Source organism: Lissotriton vulgaris, chromosome 1_1, assembly GCF_964263255.1.
Source record: "Lissotriton vulgaris chromosome 1_1, aLisVul1.2, whole genome shotgun sequence".
Classification (NCBI taxonomy): domain Eukaryota; kingdom Metazoa; phylum Chordata; class Amphibia; order Caudata; family Salamandridae; genus Lissotriton; species Lissotriton vulgaris.
The window spans coordinates 1,485,901,285-1,485,920,197 of record NC_141685.1 but is presented as its reverse complement, the minus strand read 5'-3'; positions in this window follow the sequence as shown (position 1 = coordinate 1,485,920,197).

The following is an 18,913-nucleotide window of genomic DNA, read 5'->3' as shown; positions in this document are numbered from 1 at the left end:
CTCCTCTGCTGTCTGGCCCCACCCAACCTTCCCAGGCTCCTCCTATACCCCTTCTCTCTGACCCCACCCAATCTGACTAGGCTCCTCTTAAGCCCCTCCTCTGCTGTCTGACCCCACCCATTCTGCCCAGGCTCTTCCTATACCCCCCTCCTCTCTGACTCCACCCATTCTGCCCAGGCTCCTCCCATACCCGTCTGACCCCACCCATTCTGCCCAGGCTCCTCCTATACCCCTCCTATTTGACCCCACCCACTCTGACTTGGCTCCTCCTAAACCCCTCCTCTGCTGTGTGACCCCACCCATTCTGCCCAGGCTCCTCCTATACCCCCCTCCTCTCTGACTCCACCCATTCTGCCCAGGCTCCTCCCATACCCGTCTGACCCCACCCATTCTGCCCAGGCTCCTCCTATACCCCTCCTCCTCTCTGACCCCACCCAATCTGACTAGGCTCCTCCTAAGCCCCTCCTCTGCTGTCTGACCCCACCCATTCTGCCCAGGCTCCTCCTATACCCCTCCTCTCTGAACCCACCCAATCTGACTAGGCTCCTCCTAAGCCCCTCCTCTGCTGTCTGACCCCACCCATTCTGCCCAGGCTCTTCCTATTTGACCCCACCCAATCTGACTAGGTTCCTCCTAAGCCCCTCCTCTGCTGTCTGGCCCCACCCAACCTTCCCAGGCTCCTCCTATACCCCTTCTCTCTGACCCCACCCAATCTGACTAGGCTCCTCCTAAGCCCCTCCTCTGCTGTCTGACCCCACCCATTCTGCCCAGGCTCCTCCTATACCCCTCCTCTCTGAACCCACCCAATCAGACTAGGCTCCTCCTAAGCCCCTCCTCTGCTGTCTGACCCCACCCATTCTGCCCAGGCTCTTCCTATTTGACCCCACCCAATCTGACTAGGCTCCTCCTAAGCCCCTCCTCTCTGACTCCACCCATTCTGCCCAGGCTCCTCCCATACCAGTCTGACCCCACCCATTCTGCCCAGGCTCCTCATATACCCCTCCTATTTGACCCCACCCACTCTGACTTGGCTCCTCCTAAACCCCTCCTCCTCCTCTGCTGTCTGACCCCACCCATTCTGCCCAGGCTCCTCCTATACCCCCCTCCTCTCTGACTCCACCCATTCCGCCCAGGCTCCTCCCATACCTGTCTGACCCCACCCATTCTGCCCAGGCTCCTCCCATACCTGTCTGACCCCACCCATTCTGCCCAGGCTCCTCCCATACCTGTCTGACCCCACCCATTCTGCCCAGGCTCCTCCTATACCCCTCCTATTTGACCCCACCCACTCTGACTTGGCTCCTCCTAAACCCCTCCTCTGCTGTCTGACCCCACCCATTCTGCCCAGACTCCTCCTATACCCCCCTCCTCTCTGACTCCTCCCATTCTGCCCAGGCTCCTCCTATACCCCCTCCTCTCTGACTCCTCCCATTCTGCCCAGGCTCCTCCTATTTGACCCCACCCAATCTGACTAGGCTCCTCCTAAGCCCCTCCTCTCTGACTCCACCCATTCTGCCCAGGCTCCTCCCATACCAGTCTGACCCCACCCATTCTGCCCAGGCTCCTCCTATACCCCCCTCCTCTCTGACTCCTCCCATTCTGCCCAGGCTCCTCCTATTTGACCCCACCCAATCTGACTAGGCTCCTCCTATACCCCTCCTATTTGACCCCACCCAATCTGACTAGGCTCCTCCTAAGCCCCTCCTCTGCTGTCTGACCCCACCCATTCTGCCCAGGCTCCTCCTATTTGACCCCACCCAATCTGACTAGGCTCCTCCTAAGCCCCTCCTCTGCTGTCTGACCCCACCCATTCTGCCCAGGCTCTTCCTATACCCCCTCCTCTCTGACTCCACCCATTCTGCCCAGGCTCCTCCCATACTTGTCTGACCCCACCCATTCTGCCCAGGCTCCTCCTATACCCCTCCTATTTGACCCCACCCAATCTGACTTGGCTCCTCCTAAACCCCTCCTCTGCTGTCTGACCCCACCCATTCTGCCCAGGCTCCTCCTATACCCCCTCCTCTCTGACTCCACCCATTCTGCCCAGGCTCCTCCTATACCCCTCCTATTTGACCCCACCCAATCTGACTAGGCTCCTCCTAAGCCCCTCCTCTGCTGTCTGACCCCACCCATTCTGCCCAGGCTCTTCCTATTTGACCCCACCCAATCTGACTATGTTCCTCCTAAACCCCTCCTCTGCTGTCTGACCCCACCCATTCTGCCCAGGCTCCTCCTATGCCCCTCCTCTGCTGTCTGACCCCACCCATTCTGACTAAGCTCCTCCTAAACCCCTCCTCTGCTGTCTGACCCCACCCATTCTGCCCAGGCTCCTCCTATACCCCCTCCTCTCTGACTCCTCCCATTCTGCCCAGGCTCCTCCTATTTGACCCCACCCAATCTGACTAGGCTCCTCCTAAGCCCCTCCTCTCTGACTCCACCCATTCAGCCCAGGCTCCTCCCATACCAGTCTGACCCCACCCATTCTGCCCAGGCTCCTCCTATACCCCTCCTCTCTGACCCCACCCATTCTGCCCAGGGTCCTCCTCCTACAGACAACACCCATTCTCTTTCTTTCACCTTTCTTTCCACACCTATTTTACTTACCGACCAATCTGCAATCCCTCATTCGCTAGGCATGATTCCACTCTTACACAACACACAGACACATTTTACTTACCAATTTACGTACCTGGTGCCGAACCCGGGATTTGAACCCTGGTTGCCTGGATGGAAGCCAGGAACTTACCCACTGGACCACACTGGTTTCCATGTAAGTAGCCTATCAAATTGTCCTTATGTCATGGTCATCCTTTTAATGTGCAATGGAAGCCACAGGGAAGGACACCAAGGCCTGTATGTTGCTTATAGTTACTACTGCAATCCTCTAGACCACCAGGGAGCTATAGCTCAAAGGTAAGGCTTGTACCTTTGGTGGGGGCAGCCCTCACAGGCCAGGGTTCGAATCCTGCCAGTGCTGTAGAAGTATCCCAAGGTGGGAAATTTTCAAACAGTGATTTTCTTTTTTTTTTTTTGCTAAGTGTTTTTCTGGTTTCCATGTAAGTAGCCTATCAAATTGTCCGTATGTCATGGTCATCCATTTAATGTGCAATGGAAGCCACAGGAAAGGACACCAAGGCCTGTATGTTGCTTATAGTTACTACTGCAATCCTCCAGACTACCAAGGAGCTATAGCTCAAAGGTAAGGCTTGTACCTTTGGTGGGGACAGCCCTAACAGGCCAGGGTTCGAATCCTGCCAGTGCTGTAGAAGTATCCCAAGGTGGGAACTTTTCAAACAGTGGTTTTCTTTTTTTTTTTGTTGCTAAGTGTTTTTCTGGTTTCCATGTAAGTAGCCTATCAAATTGTCCTTATGTCATGGTCATCCATTTAATGTGCAATGGAAGCCACAGGAAAGGACACCAAGGCCTGTATGTTGCTTATAGTTACTACTGCAATCCTCCAGACCACCAAGGAGCTATAGCTCAAAGGTAAGGCTTGTACCTTTGGTGGGGACAGCCCTCACAGGCCAGGGTTCGAATCCTGCCAGTGCTGTAGAAGTATCCCAAGGTGGGGAATTTTCAAACAGTGATTTTCTTTTTTTTTTGTTGCTAAGTGTTTTTCTGGTTTCCATGTAAGTAGCCTATCAAATTGTCCTTATGTCATGGTCATCCATTTAATGTGCAATGGAAACCACAGGAAAGGACACCAAGGCCTGTATGTTGCTTATAGTTACTACTGCATTCCTCTAGACCACCAAGGAGATAGCTCAAAGGTAAGGCTTGTACCTTTGGGGGGGACAGCCCTCACAGGCCAGGGTTCGAATCCTGCCAGTGCTGTAGAAGTATCCCAAGGTGGGAAATTTTCAAACAGTGTTTTTTTTTTTTGCTAGTGGTTTTTTTGGCAGGTGTCTCCCAACATTTCATATGTTTTCTCTCATGACCTTCTACCAACCGCCCTATTTCTCAAGTAGGTGCTAGGAACAAGGCCTTATCTTCCTTTATCAATGTCGTCATTCTTTGTCCTTTAAGTTTGGTGAATTGCAGAGTGCAATTGTGGTATTGGGGGTTATAACTGAGCACAAGAATGCGAGGATGGTGCTACACTTATTGTAAAATAGGTTGGTTGATGGTGATTTTTCATTTTAGTGTGAGCCACTCGCTCAAATCAGAGGTTTGGTGCCAGTGAGCTTGGATAGAAATAAAGGTCAAGTATGAGCTCTGGCTAATGAAATGATGGGTCGAGTTTGAGGCTAGCTAGAGTCCATTTATTAGGTGCAATAAGAAGTTGGAAAGATTGTTTCCTTTAAGAGACAGACAAGAGCAGAGTCAAGCCTTTGCTCTAGTAGATCTGCATCATGCCTGCTGCAGGATGTGAAGGAGTGGACCTCCACAGCAGTGCGTTGTGCCGGGCTGGGCTGCACTGGGCTGGGCTGGGCCTGCCCTGGCATCTTGGATTTATTCACCCACCTCCTTCCTTTGAAGAACGCTCACGAACGGCCACAAACGTCCTTGTTCTGTATACAGGCGGACAGCAGGCAATTTAGGACCCTGCTAAATGATGGTGATGTCCCCATGTGCTTCCTTCGAGTGGCAAAATCCTTTGTCTAAGGCAGGTGGGCTTTTTTAAAATTTGGTTGAAGACCATATGTTGGAGGCAGTATCACGGCACAAGCCGCCGACCGTCTCAGAAGAAAGTATGCATGGGAGGACATTATTTGCATAGGAGAGCCCTCTTCTCAGTCCCATTCTTAAGCTGCAGTGGCCATGAAGTGTTACTAGTGGGCAGCAGTATGAACAAAAGAGCACACTGAGGCTTTTCTTCTTCTTGCTGACATGATTCTTGGTCATTTTTGTCTTGCAGGGCCTAAGGAGTGAAGGACTACGATGACTGAGGGGATGAGGAATGGCTGGCCTGTATTTGTGGTGAAGGGGGAACATTTGGAAGGTAAACAGCAAGATGAAAGCGTCAAAGCATATATGTTTGCTGAGTGATTGAGTCTGTGTGTCACTTGTCTCTTTGTAGGGACATGTGAGAAAGGAACAGCAGCACCATAGACTTCAGGTGGGAGAGCAAGCAAGGATGAATATTTCCCTCAAATCCAAATACTTACAGCACCTCAAAGATGACAAGTGCGATATGATGTTCTGCAATTGCAAGGATTTGCCATGTGTGGTGCATAGATATGCATGGTTAGTGAGGTTTTTCCCAGAATGTGAGTATCGTTAGGCTGGCAAATGTCAGGCACTCCTTTGGGGGTATGAAGCCAAGAAAAAATTTGGGAAGTTTGCTACAGTCATCTGTAGGATCGAAAGACACTGGGGAATCGTTACAGAGGGAGCCAGGCTGCACAAAACGTGGTAACAGTTGGACAGAAATCTTTAGCAGGACTTTTGACTACCCCCAATGTGGGACCAGGACCGCAGTACCTCTCTGTCTCTGAAACGTATTTTGACCTCTGGGCACCACCATCTCAATGCCCCTCAAATGTTCCCTCCTGGAACCCCAGATTTGGTAGTGCATCAACCAGGTTTCAATCATTTGAGTGACCACAAACACCCTTGCTATGTGCCTTCCATTTACATTCAGTCAGTAACCCAGCTGCTTCGTTCGCTATTGAATCTCAAGTGACAGTTGGATGCACATTGCAGGGGTATACAGGCATTTACCATACTGTACAGCCCCTCTCAGTACAGTCAGACTACACTTCTTAAAATCATAAATACATGTTTTGTCCAACAGTAAGGCCGGGCCTTTCCTCTGTAGTTCATAGCCAACGTAAGGAGGAAAAAATAAGCTGAAGAGCATGCCAAAATTCTCTACAGACACTGCCAATCCTCACACTGCCTATTTGCATGCCGAGGTTATTCACTATGACCCACCAAACCAATTGGCAACAGTAGCCTCTCTCTGCCTCATTCGTATGCTCCGATGCCACCTTTATTTAGCAAATGTTAGTGCTCTAGGATTTCATAGCACGATTCGCTATAGCCTCTTTTTTCAACAGAAATGTCCTAAAGGTACCTATACCAATCTGCTGGGTGGGGAGGAGGGGGGCTGCTGCTGCTGGCAGTAAAATTTTGGGGCACCCCACCTGCAAAAATACATTCACATGCTCCTTGTTGTACCTTTCAATACCATAACTGCAGCAGAATCGTATGGTGACCCCTGTTGGTAACAGAAACTGTCAAACAGCTTTTTGACACCCCCCCCCTCCCCCGTTGCCCCTAACCATTTGGGGTACACCCCATGAGGGAGGATCAGAGCAATAAAAAATAATGGTAGCCCCCCCAAAAAGTACCTGGAAGGCATGCCATTCTGTGCACCTCATCGCTCTTCACGTTGCGCCTAAGCACCTTTTAATACTGCTCCCCGACTGCCCCCTCCCAACAGAAATCAGAAAGTATAGGGAGTGCATTAAAAAAGTTTTTGCAGTTCCCCACCATAAGTCAGGATCCTCCTCCATCTATGACCCCTTCCTAGGCCCTCAGACCCCACCCATTCTGCCAAGGCTCCTCCTATTTGACCACACCCAATCTGACTAGGCTCCTCCTTAACCCCTCCTCCGCTCTCTGACCCCACCCAATCTGACTAGGCTCCTCCTATACCCCCTCCTCTCTGACTCCACCCATTCTGCTCAGGCTCCTCCCATACCCCTCTGACCCCACCCATTCTGCCCAGGCTCCTCCTATACCCCTCTTATTTGACCCCAATCTGACTAGGCTCCTCCTAAGCCCCTCCTCTGCTGTCTGACCCCACCCATTCTGACTAAGCTCCTCCTAAACCCCTCCTCTGCTGTCTGACCCCACCCATTCTGCCCAGGCTCCTCCTATACCCCCTCCTCTCTGACTCCACCCAATCTGACTAGGCTCCTCCTAAGCCCCTCCTCTGCTGTCTGACCCCACCCATTCTGACTAAGCTCCTCCTAAACCCCTCCTCTGCTGTCTGACCCCACCCATTCTGCCCAGGCTCCTCCTATACCCCTCTTATTTGACCCCAATCTGACTAGGCTCCTCCTAAGCCCCTCCTCTGCTGTCTGACCCCACCCATTCTGACTAAGCTCCTCCTAAACCCCTCCTCTGCTGTCTGACCCCACCCATTCTGCCCAGGCTCCTCCTATACCCCCTCCTCTCTGACTCCACCCATTCTGCCCAGGCTCCTCCTATTTGACCCCACCCAACCTTACTAGGCTCCTCCTAAGCCCCTCCTCTCTGACTCCACCCATTCTGCCCAGGCTCCTCCCATACCAGTCTGACCCCACCCATTCTGCCCAGGCTCCTCCTATACCCCTCCTATTTGACCCCACCCACTCTGACTTGGCTCCTCCTAAACCCCTCCTCCTCTGCTGTCTGACCCCACCCATTCTGCCCAGGCTCCTCCTATACCCCGCTCCTCTCTGACTCCACCCATTTCGCCCAGGCTCTTCCCATACCTGTCTGACCCCACCCATTCTGCCCAGGCTCCTCCCATACCTGTCTGACCCCACCCATTCTGCCCAGGCTCCTCCTATTTGACTCCACCCAATCTTACTAGGCTCCTCCTAAGCCCCTCCTCTCTGACTCCACCCATTCTGCCCAGGCTCCTCCTATACCCCTCCTATTTGACCCCACCCAATCTGACTTGGCTCCTCATAAACCCCTCCTCTGCTGTCTGACCCCACCCATTCTGCCCAGGCTCCTCCTATTTGACCCCACCCAATCTGACTAGGCTCCTCCTAAGCCCCTCCTCTGCTGTCTGACCCCACCCATTCTGCCCAGGCTCCTCCTATTTGACCCCACCCAATCTGACTAGGTTCCTCCTAAACCCCTCCTCTGCTGTCTGGCCCCACCCATTCTGCCTAGGCTCCTCCTATACCCCCTCCTCTCTGACTCCTCCCATTCTGCCCAGGCTCCTCCTATTTGACCCCACCCAATCTGACTAGGCTCCTCCTAAGCCCCTCCTCTCTGACTCCACCCATTCTGCCCAGGCTCCTCCTAAGCCCCTCCTCTGCTGTCTGACCCCACCCATTCTGCCCAGGCTCCTCCCATACCAGTCTGACCCCACCCATTCTGCCCAGGCTCCTCCTATACCCCATTCCTCTCTGACTCCACCCATTCTGCCCAGGCTCCTCCCATACCCATCTGACCCCACCCATTCTGCCCAGGCTCCTCCTATACCCCTCCTATTTGACCCCACCCACTCTGACTTGGCTCCTCCTAAACCCCTCCTCTGCTGTCTGACCCCACCCATTCTGCCCAGACTCCTCCTATACCCCCCTCCTCTCTGACTCCACCCAATCTGACTAGGCTCCTCCTAAGCCCCTCCTCTGCTGTCTGACCCCACCCATTCTGCCCAGGCTCCTCCTATACCCCTCCTCTCTGAACCCACCCAATCTGACTAGGCTCCTCCTAAGCCCCTCCTCTGCTGTCTGACCCCACCCATTCTGCCCAGGCTCCTCCTATACCCCATTCCTCTCTGACTCCACCCATTCTGCCCAGGCTCCTCCCATACCCATCTGACCCCACCCATTCTGCCCAGGCTCCTCCTATACCCCTCCTATTTGACCCCACCCACTCTGACTTGGCTCCTCCTAAACCCCTCCTCTGCTGTCTGACCCCACCCATTCTGCCCAGACTCCTCCTATACCCCCCTCCTCTCTGACTCCACCCAATCTGACTAGGCTCCTCCTAAGCCCCTCCTCTGCTGTCTGACCCCACCCATTCTGCCCAGGCTCCTCCTATACCCCTCCTCTCTGAACCCACCCAATCTGACTAGGCTCCTCCTAAGCCCCTCCTCTGCTGTCTGACCCCACCCATTCTGCCCAGGCTCCTCCCATACCAGTCTGACCCCACCCATTCTGCCCAGGCTCCTCCTTTACCCCCCTCCTCTCTGACTCCTCCCATTCTGCCCAGGCTCCTCCTATTTGACCCCACATAATCTGACTAGGCTCCTCCTATACCCCTCCTCTCTGACCCCACCCAATCTGACTAGGCTCCTCCTAAGCCCTTCCTCTGCTGTCTGACCCCACCCATTCTGCCCAGGCTCCTCCTAAGCCCCGCCTCTGCTGTCTGACCCCACCCATTCTGCCCAGGCTCATCCTATACCCCCTCCTCTCTGACTCCACCCATTCTGCCCAGGCTCCTCCCATACCCGTCTGACCGCACCCATTCTGCCCAGGCCCCTCCTATACCCCTCTTATTTGACCCCAATCTGACTAGGCTCCTCCTAAGCCCCTCCTCTGCTGTCTGACCCCACCCATTCTGACTAAGCTCCTTCTAAACCCCTCCTCTGCTGTCTGACCCCACCCATTCTGCCCAGGCTCCTCCTATACCCCCTCCTCTCTGACTCCACCCATTCTGCCCAGGCTCCTCCCATACCCATCTGACCGCACCCATTCTGCCCAGGCTCCTCCTATACCCCTCCTCTCTGAACCCACCCAATCTGACTAGGCTCCTCCTAAGCCCCTCCTCTGCTGTCTGACCCCACCCATTCTGCCCAAGATCCTCCTATTTGACCCCACCCAATCTGACTAGGTTCCTCCTAAGCCCCTCCTCTGCTGTCTGGCCCCACCCAACCTTCCCAGGCTCCTCCTATACCCCTTCTCTCTGACCCCACCCAATCTGACTAGGCTCCTCTTAAGCCCCTCCTCTGCTGTCTGACCCCACCCATTCTGCCCAGGCTCTTCCTATACCCCTCCTCTCTGACTCCACCCATTCTGCCCAGGCTCCTCCCATACCCGTCTGACCCCACCCATTCTGCCCAGGCTCCTCCTATACCCCTCCTATTTGACCCCACCCAATCTGACTTGGCTCCTCCTAAACCCCTCCTCTGCTGTCTGACCCCACCCATTCTGCCCAGGCTCCTCCTATACCCCCCTCCTCTCTGACTCCACCCATTCTGCCCAGGCTCCTCCCATACCCGTCTGACCCCACCCATTCTGCCCAGGCTCCTCCTATACCCCTCCTCCTCTCTGACCCCACCCAATCTGACTAGGCTCCTCCTAAGCCCCTCCTCTGCTGTCTGACCCCACCCATTCTGCCCAGGCTCCTCCTATACCCCTCCTCTCTGAACCCACCCAATCTGACTAGGCTCCTCCTAAGCCCCTCCTCTGCTGTCTGACCCCACCCATTCTGCCCAGGCTCTTCCTATTTGACCCCACCCAATCTGACTAGGTTCCTCCTAAGCCCCTCCTCTGCTGTCTGGCCCCACCCAACCTTCCCAGGCTCCTCCTATACCCCTTCTCTCTGACCCCACCCACTCTGACTTGGCTCCTCCTAAACCCCTCCTCTGCTGTCTGACCCCACCCATTCTGCCCAGGCTCCTCCTATACCCCTCCTCTCTGAACCCACCCAATCTGACTAGGCTCCTCCTAAGCCCCTCCTCTGCTGTCTGACCCCACCCATTCTGCCCAGGCTCTTCCTATTTGACCCCACCCAATCTGACTAGGCTCCTCCTAAGCCCCTCCTCTCTGACTCCACCCATTCTGCCCAGGCTCCCCCTAAGCCCCTCCTCTGCTGTCTGACCCCACCCATTCTGCCCAGGCTCCTCCTAAGCCCCTCCTCTGCTGTCTGACCCCACCCATTCTGCCCAGGCTCCTCCTATACCCCCTCCTCTCTGACTCCACCCATTCTGCCCAGGCACCTCCTATTTGACCCCACCCAATCTGACTAGGCTCCTCCTAAGCCCCTCCTCTCTGACTCCACCCATTCTGCCCAGGCTCCTCCCATACCAGTCTGACCCCACCCATTCTGCCCAGGCTCCTCCTATACCCCTCCTATTTGACCCCACCCACTCTGACTTGGCTCCTCCTAAACCCCTCCTCCTCCTCCTCCTCTGCTGTCTGACCCCACCCATTCTGCCCAGGCTCCTCCTATACCCCCCTCCTCTCTGACTCCACCCATTCCGCCCAGGCTCCTCCCATACCTGTCTGACCCCACCCATTCTGCCCAGGCTCCTCCCATACCTGTCTGACCCCACCCATTCTGCCCAGGCTCCTCCTCCTCCTATTTGACCCCACCCAATCTGACTAGGCTCCTCCTAAGCCCCTCCTCTGCTGTCTGACCCCACCCATTCTGCCCAGGCTCCTCCTATTTGACCCCACCCAATCTGACTAGGTTCCTCCTAAGCCCCTCCTCTGCTGTCTGACCCCACCCATTCTGCCCAGGCTCTTCCTATACCCCCTCCTCTCTGACTCCACCCATTCTGCCCAGGCTCCTCCCATACCCGTCTGACCCCACCCATTCTGCCCAGGCTCCTCCCATACCCGTCTGACCCCACCCATTCTGCCCAGGCTCCTCCTATACCCCTCCTATTTGACCCCACCCAATCTGACTAGGTTCCTCCTAAACCCCTCCTCTGCTGTCTGACCCCACCCATTCTGCCCAGGCTCCTCCTATACCCCCTCCTCTCTGACTCCTCCCATTCTGCCCAGGCTCCTCCTATTTGACCCCACCCAATCTGACTAGGCTCCTCCTAAGCCCCTCCTCTCCGACTCCACCCATTCTGCCCAGGCTCCTCCCATACCAGTCTGACCCCACCCATTCTGCCCAGGCTCCTCCTATACCCCCCTCCTCTCTGACTCCTCCCATTCTGCCCAGGCTCCTCCTATTTGACCCCACCCAATCTGACTAGGCTCCTCCTATACCCCTCCTCTCTGACCCCACCCAATCTGACTAGGCTCCTCCTAAGCCCCTCCTCCTCTGCTGTCTGACTCCACCCATTCTGCCCAGGCTCCTCCTAAGCCCCTCCTCTGCTGTCTGACCCCACCCATTCTGCCCAGGCTCCTCCTATACCCCCTCCTCTCTGACTCCACCCATTCTGCCCAGGCACCTCCTATTTGACCCCACCCAATCTGACTAGGCTCCTCCTAAGCCCCTCCTCTCTGACTCCACCCATTCTGCCCAGGCTCCTCCCATACCAGTCTGACCCCACCCATTCTGCCCAGGCTCCTCCTATACCCCTCCTATTTGACCCCACCCACTCTGACTTGGCTCCTCCTAAACCCCTCCTCCTCCTCTGCTGTCTGACCCCACCCATTCTGCCCAGGCTCCTCCTATACCCCCCTCCTCTCTGACTCCACCCATTCCGCCCAGGCTCCTCCCATACCTGTCTGACCCCACCCATTCTGCCCAGGCTCCTCCCATACCTGTCTGACCCCACCCATTCTGCCCAGGCTCCTCCTCCTCCTATTTGACCCCACCCAATCTGACTAGGCTCCTCCTAAGCCCCTCCTCTGCTGTATGACCCCACCCATTCTGCCCAGGCTCCTCCTATTTGACCCCACCCAATCTGACTAGGTTCCTCCTAAGCCCCTCCTCTGCTGTCTGACCCCACCCATTCTGCCCAGGCTCTTCCTATACCCCCTCCTCTCTGACTCCACCCATTCTGCCCAGGCTCCTCCCATACCCGTCTGACCCCACCCATTCTGCCCAGGCTCCTCCCATACCCGTCTGACCCCACCCATTCTGCCCAGGCTCCTCCTATACCCCTCCTATTTGACCCCACCCAATCTGACTAGGTTCCTCCTAAACCCCTCCTCTGCTGTCTGACCCCACCCATTCTGCCCAGGCTCCTCCTATACCCCCTCCTCTCTGACTCCTCCCATTCTGCCCAGGCTCCTCCTATTTGACCCCACCCAATCTGACTAGGCTCCTCCTAAGCCCCTCCTCTCCGACTCCACCCATTCTGCCCAGGCTCCTCCCATACCAGTCTGACCCCACCCATTCTGCCCAGGCTCCTCCTATACCCCCCTCCTCTCTGACTCCTCCCATTCTGCCCAGGCTCCTCCTATTTGACCCCACCCAATCTGACTAGGCTCCTCCTATACCCCTCCTCTCTGACCCCACCCAATCTGACTAGGCTCCTCCTAAGCCCCTCCTCCTCTGCTGTCTGACTCCACCCATTCTGCCCAGGCTCCTCCCATACCCATCTGACCGCACCCATTCTGCCCAGGCTCCTCCTATACCCCTCCTATTTGACCCCACCCACTCTGACTAGGTTCCTCCTAAACCCCTCCTCTGCTGTCTGACCCCACCCATTCTGCCCATGCTCCTCCCATACCAGTCTGACCCCACCCATTCTGCCCAGGCTCCTCCTATACCCCCCTCCTCTCTGACTCCTCCCATTCTGCCCAGGCTCCTCCTATTTGACCCCACATAATCTGACTAGGCTCCTCCTATACCCCTCCTCTCTGACCCCACCCAATCTGACTAGGCTCCTCCTAAGCCCCTCCTCTGCTGTCTGACCCCACCCATTCTGCCCAGGCTCCTCCTAAGCCCCTCCTCTGCTGTCTGACCCCACCCATTCTGCCCAGGCTCATCCTATACCCCCTCCTCTCTGACTCCACCCATTCTGCCCAGGCTCCTCCCATACCCGTCTGACCGCACCCATTCTGCCCAGGCTCCTCCTATACCCCTCTTATTTGACCCCAATCTGACTAGGCTCCTCCTAAGCCCCTCCTCTGCTGTCTGACCCCACCCATTCTGACTAAGCTCCTCCTAAACCCCTCCTCTGCTGTCTGACCCCACCCATTCCTCCCAGGCTCCTCCTATACCCCCTCCTCTCTGACTCCACCCATTCTGCCCAGGCTCCTCCCATACCCATCTGACAGCACCCATTCTGCCCAGGCTCCTCCTATACCCCTCCTATTTGACCCCACCCACTCTGACTTGGCTCCTCCTAAACCCCTCCTCTGCTGTCTGACCCCACCCATTCTGCCCAGGCTCCTCCTATACCCCTCCTCTCTAAACCCACCCAATCTGACTAGGCTCCTCCTAAGCCCCTCCTCTGCTGTCTGACCCCACCCATTCTGCCCAGGCTCCTCCTAAGCCCCTCCTCTCTGACCCCACCCATTCTGCCCAGGTTCCTCCTAAGCCCCTCCTCTGCTGTCCCCACCCATTCTGCCCAGGCTCCTCCTATTTGACCCCACCCAATCTGACTTGGCTCCTCTGCTGTCTGACCCCACCCATTCTGCCCAGGCTCCTCCTATACCCCTCCTCTCTGACCCCACCCAATCTGACTAGGCTCCTCCTAAGTCCCTAGGCTCCTCCTAAGCCCCTCCTCTGCTGTCTGGCCCCACCCAACCTGCCCAGGGTCCTCCTCCTACAGACAACACCCATTCTCTTTCTTTCACCTTTCTTTCCACACCTATTTTACTTACCAACCAATCTGCAATCCCTCTTTCGCTAGGCATGATTCCACTCTTACACAACACACAGACACATTTTACTTACCAATTTACGTACCTGGTGCCGAACCCGGGATTTGAACCCTGGTTGCGTGGATGGAAGGCAGGAACTTACCCACTGGACCACACTGGTTTCCATGTAAGTAGCCTATCAAATTGTCCTTATGTCATGGTCATCCTTTTAATGTGCAATGGAAGCCACAGGGAAGGACACCAAGGCCTGTATGTTGCTTATAGTTACTACTGCAATCCTCTAGACCACCAAGGAGCTATAGCTCAAAGGTAAGGCTTGTACCTTTGGTGGGGACAGCCCTCACAGGCCAGGGTTCGAATCCTGCCAGTGCTGTAGAAGTATCCCAAGGTGGGAAATTTTCAAACAGTGATTTTCTTTTCTTTTTTTTTGCTAAGTGTTTTTCTGGTTTCCATGTAAGTAGCCTATCAAATTGTCCGTATGTCATGGTCATCCATTTAATGTGCAATGGAAGCCACAGGAAAGGACACCAAGGCCTGTATGTTGCTTATAGTTACTACTGCAATCCTCCAGACTACCAAGGAGCTATAGCTCAAAGGTAAGGCTTGTACCTTTGGTGGGGACAGCCCTAACAGGCCAGGGTTCGAATCCTGCCAGTGCTGTAGAAGTATCCCAAGGTGGAAAATTTTCAAACAGTGGTTTTCTTTTTTTTTTGTTGCTAAGTGTTTTTCTGGTTTCCATGTAAGTAGCCTATCAAATTGTCCTTATGTCATGGTCATCCATTTAATGTGCAATGGAAGCCACAGGAAAGGACACCAAGGCCTGTATGTTGCTTATAGTTACTACTGCAATCCTCCAGACCACCAAGGAGCTATAGCTCAAAGGTAAGGCTTGTACCTTTGGTGGGGACAACCCTCACAGGCCAGGGTTCGAATCCTGCCAGTGCTGTAGAAGTATCCCAAGGTGGGGAATTTTCAAACAGTGATTTTCTTTTTTTTTTGTTGCTAAGTGTTTTTCTGGTTTCCATGTAAGTAGCCTATCAAATTGTCCTTATGTCATGGTCATCCATTTAATGTGCAATGGAAGCCACAGGAAAGGACACCAAGGCCTGTATGTTGCTTATAGTTACTACTGCATTCCTCTAGACCACCAAGGAGATAGCTCAAAGGTAAGGCTTGTACCTTTGGGGGGGACTGCCCTCACAGGCCAGGGTTCGAATCCTGCCAGTGCTGTAGAAGTATCCCAAGGTGGGAAATTTTCAAACAGTGTTTTTTTTTTTTGCTAGTGGTTTTTTTGGCAGGTGTCTCCCAACATTTCATATGTTTTCTCTCATGACCTTCTACCAACCGCCCTATTTCTCAAGTAGGTGCTAGGAACAAGGCCTTATCTTCCTTTATCAATGTCGTCATTCTTTGTCCTTTAAGTTTGGTGAATTGCAGAGTGCAATTGTGGTATTGGGGGTTATAACTGAGCACAAGAATGCGAGGATGGTGCTACACTTATTGTAAAATAGGTTGGTTGATGGTGATTTTTCATTTTAGTGTGAGCCACTCGCTCAAATCAGAGGTTTGGTGCCAGTGAGCTTGGATAGAAATAAAGGTCAAGTATGAGCTCTGGCTAATGAAATGATGGGTCGAGTTTGAGGCTAGCTAGAGTCCATTTATTAGGTGCAATAAGAAGTTGGAAAGATTGTTTCCTTTAAGAGACAGACAAGAGCAGAGTCAAGCCTTTGCTCTAGTAGATCTGCATCATGCCTGCTGCAGGATGTGAAGGAGTGGACCTCCACAGCAGTGCGTTGTGCCGGGCTGGGCTGCACTGGGCTGGGCTGGGCCTGCCCTGGCATCTTGGATTTATTCACCCACCTCCTTCCTTTGAAGAACGCTCATGAACGGCCACGAACGTCCTTGTTCTGTATACAGGCGGACAGCAGGCAATTTAGGACCCTGCTAAATGATGGTGATGTCCCCATGTGCTTCCTTCGAGTGGCAAAATCCTTTGTCTAAGGCAGGTGGGCTTTTTTAAAATTTGGTTGAAGACCATATGTTGGAGGCAGTATCACGGCACAAGCCGCCGACCGTCTCAGAAGAAAGTATGCATGGGAGGACATTATTTGCATAGGAGAGCCCTCTTCTCAGTCCCATTCTTAAGCTGCAGTGGCCATGAAGTGTTACTAGTGGGCAGCAGTATGAACAAAAGAGCACACTGAGGCTTTTCTTCTTCTTGCTGACATGATTCTTGGTCATTTTTGTCTTGCAGGGCCTAAGGAGTGAAGGACTACGATGACTGAGGGGATGAGGAATGGCTGGCCTGTATTTGTGGTGAAGGGGGAACATTTGGAAGGTAAACAGCAAGATGAAAGCGTCAAAGCATATATGTTTGCTGAGTGATTGAGTCTGTGTGTCACTTGTCTCTTTGTAGGGACATGTGAGAAAGGAACAGCAGCACCATAGACTTCAGGTGGGAGAGCAAGCAAGGATGAATATTTCCCTCAAATCCAAATACTTACAGCACCTCAAAGATGACAAGTGCGATATGATGTTCTGCAATTGCAAGGATTTGCCATGTGTGGTGCATAAATATGCATGGTTAGTGAGGTTTTTCCCAGAATGTGAGTATCGTTAGGCTGGCAAATGTCAGGCACTCCTTTGGGGGTATGAAGCCAAGAAAAAATTTGGGAAGTTTGCTACAGTCATCTGTAGGATCGAAAGACACTGGGGAATCGTTACAGAGGGAGCCAGGCTGCACAAAACGTGGTAACAGTTGGACAGAAATCTTTAGCAGGACTTTTGACTACCCCCAATGTGGGACCAGGACCGCAGTACCTCTCTGTCTCTGAAACGTATTTTGACCTCTGGGCACCACCATCTCAATGCCCCTCAAATGTTCCCTCCTGGAACCCCAGCTTTGGTAGTGCATCAACCAGGTTTCAATCATTTGAGTGACCACAAACACCCTTGCTATGTGCCTTCCATTTACATTCAGTCAGTAACCCAGCTGCTTCGTTCGCTATTGAATCTCAAGTGACAGTTGGATGCACATTGCAGGGGTATACAGGCATTTACCGTACTGTACAGCCCCTCTCAGTACAGTCAGACTACACTTCTTAAAATCATAAATACATGTTTTGTCCAACAGTAAGGCCGGGCCTTTCCTCTGTAGTTCATAGCCAACGTAAGGGGAAAAAATAAGCTGAAGAGCATGCCAAAATTCTCTACAGACACTGCCAATCCTCACACTGCCTATTTGCATGCCGAGGTTATTCACTATGACCCACCAAACCAATTGGCAACAGTAGCCTCTCTCTGCCTCATTCGTATGCTCCGATGCCACCTTTATTTAGCAAATGTTAGTGCTCTAGGATTTCATAGCACGATTCGCTATAGCCTCTTTTTTCAACAGAAATGTCCTAAAGGTACCTATACCAATCTGCTGGGTGGGGAGGAGGGGGGCTGCTGCTGCTGGCAGTAAAATTTTGGGGCACCCCACCTGCAAAAATACATTCACATGCTCCTTGTTGTACCTTTCAATACCATAACTGCAGCAGAATCGTATGGTGACCCCTGTTGGTAACAGAAACTGTCAAACAGCTTTTTGACACCCCCCCTCCCCCGTTGCCCCTAACCATTTGGGGTACACCCCATGAGGGAGGATCAGAGCAATAAAAAATAATGGTAGCCCCCCCAAAAAGTACCTGGAAGGCATGCCATTCTGTGCACCTCATCGCTCTTCACGTTGCGCCTAAGCACCTTTTAATACTGCTCCCCGACTGCCCCCTCCCAACAGAAATCAGAAAGTATAGGGAGTGCATTAAAAAAGTTTTTGCAGTTCCCCACCATAAGTCAGGATCCTCCTCCATCTATGACCCCTTCCTAGGCCCTCAGACCCCACCCATTCTGCCAAGGCTCCTCCTATTTGACCACACCCAATCTGACTAGGCTCCTCCTTAACCCCTCCTCCGCTCTCTGACCCCACCCAATCTGACTAGGCTCCTCCTATCCCCCCTCCTCTCTGACTCCACCCATTCTGCTCAGGCTCCTCCCATACCCCTCTGACCCCACCCATTCTGCCCAGGCTCCTCCTATACCCCTCTTATTTGACCCCAATCTGACTAGGCTCCTCCTAAGCCCCTCCTCTGCTGTCTGACCCCACCCATTCTGACTAAGCTCCTCCTAAACCCCTCCTCTGCTGTCTGACCCCACCCATTCTGCCCAGGCTCCTCCTATACCCCCTCCTCTCTGACTCCACCCATTCTGCCCAGGCTCCTCCTATTTGACCCCACCCAACCTTACTAGGCTCCTCCTAAGCCCCTCCTCTCTGACTCCACCCATTCTGCCCAGGCTCCTCCCATACCAGTCTGACCCCACCCATTCTGCCCAGGCTCCTCCTATACCCCTCCTATTTGACCCCACCCACTCTGACTTGGCTCCTCCTAAACCCCTCCTCTCTGACTCCACCCATTCTGCCCAGGCTCCTCCCATACCTGTCTGACCCCACCCATTCTTCCCAGGCTCCTCCTATTTGACTCCACCCAATCTTACTAGGCTCCTCCTAAGCCCCTCCTCTCTGACTCCACCCATTCTGCCCAGGCTCCTCCTATACCCCTCCTATTTGACCCCACCCAATCTGACTTGGCTCCTCCTAAACCCCTCCTCTGCTGTCTGACCCCACCCATTCTGCCCAGGCTCCTCCTATTTGACCCCACCCAATCTGACTAGGCTCCTCCTAAGCCCCTCCTCTGCTGTCTGACCCCACCCATTCTGCCCAGGCTCCTCCTATTTGACCC